Genomic DNA, 1,583 nt, shown 5'->3' on the forward strand with positions numbered 1-1,583 from the left:
ATTAAGTGTGTTTGCAGTGCTTAGAATTCATTAATCTAGAATTGTTTGCTGTGAATTAATTAATCTAGAAATGTTTGGTGTGAATTAATTAATCTAGAATTGTCTGCTGTGAATTGATTATGTCTATTGCAGTGCTTTGCATTAAGGATTTTCGTTTTCTTGATTGAGAACTATAGAGGGGTGGGGCTGGGGCTCAGCAGCAGAGTGCTCGGCTAGCATGTGTGAGGCGCTGGGTTCGATTCTCAGTACCACATAAAATAAATAAATAAAATAAATGTTAAAAAAACCTTAGGTGTCAACAAAGAAACCATAATAATTTTTTTAAAAGAACCTATAGAGTAAAATTTTATTGAGTGATTTGATGAATAAAACATTGAAAAGGGCAAAAAAAAAAAAAATGTTGGAGCACTTTATCCACAGAAGACCTTTTAGAGTATGTGAGGCCGTCCTGACTGCCCAGAGCTGCTGTCATGGCGGTCACTCTGTGGGGCTTCTTTTCCATCTTTGCCCAGAGTTTGGAAGTACCCAGGGCTGAAGCCAAGGGATCGAGAGAGAGTGGGGTCAGCCTAAGAGATTGTTTCGAGATTGAGGGGCGTGCAGTTGTTCCAGGGGTGAAGCCTCAGGACTGGATCTGAGTGCTTATAGACAGAGAAGAGCACATCGGCTTTCTTAAGACAGATTGGAGTTTTGGGGTTCGTGATATATCTTCTGGGTCTTATGTAGTGGAAGTTATTTCTCCAGCTTACAAGTTTGACAGAGCTGATATCACTTCAAAAAGAAAAATGAGAGCAAGATATATGAATTATATCAAAACATCAGAAGTGGTCAGACTGCCCTATCCTGTCCAGTGAAATCTTCAGGTCCACAAGGGGGTAGGAATGACGATGGGATGAGTTAGACATCATTACCCTAAGTAAAAGTATGAAGACACGAATGCTATGAAAATACTTTGTGTTCAACCAGTGACTTGAAACATTGTGCTCTATATGTGCAATATGAAATGAATTGCATTCTGCCATCATGTATAACAAACTAGAAAAATAAATAATTAAATAAAGAAAAAAAGAAATCTTCAGGTCCACCTTCTTACTTTATTAAAAGGGAATCATGGGGCTGGACAGACTTTCTTATGAATCCAATGGTTATGATGATGGTTCTTCCATTATTGATATTTGTGCTTCTGCCCAAAGTGGTCAACACAAGTGATCCTGACATGAGACAGGAGATGGAGAGTCAATGAATACGCTGAATTCCAACATGAATTGCCTGATATATCTGAGTTCATGACAAGACTCTTCTCTTCAAAATCACCTGGCAAATCTAGCAGTGGCAGCAGTAAAACGAACAAAAGTGGGGCTGGCAAAAGAAAGTAGTCCGGTAGTTCACAGCAGGCATTTGCACAAACACAGCGATACTGGGTGGCATCCAAGTTTTGAGGGAAAACCATGTGAAGCAACTGGTATAAACTTGAGTCATCCTGAAAGTTGATTTCTTATAACTGTTGTATATGCTAACTTGTTAACAGATGTTTTATACTTGGTACACAAGAAAACCCAACTTTCATTCTTTGTATGAGGTCAATA

The 1,583-nt window shown here is 38.8% G+C and overlaps 1 pseudogene across 1 annotated transcript; it reads left to right on the top strand.

The window, feature by feature from the left end:
• The first annotated feature begins 470 nt into the window (after nt 1-470).
• On the top strand, nt 471-1,373 carry LOC308643482 (endoplasmic reticulum membrane protein complex subunit 7-like; annotated as a pseudogene). The gene is made up of 2 exons: nt 471-847; nt 1,063-1,373. The product of its transcript is annotated as an endoplasmic reticulum membrane protein complex subunit 7-like (transcript).
• Nucleotides 1,374-1,583: the final 210 nt, after the last annotated feature.

This window comes from Spermophilus citellus, assembly GCF_964194105.1.
Source record: "Spermophilus citellus genome assembly, chromosome: 3".
In the NCBI taxonomy this organism is placed as follows: Eukaryota; Metazoa; Chordata; class Mammalia; order Rodentia; family Sciuridae; genus Spermophilus; species Spermophilus citellus.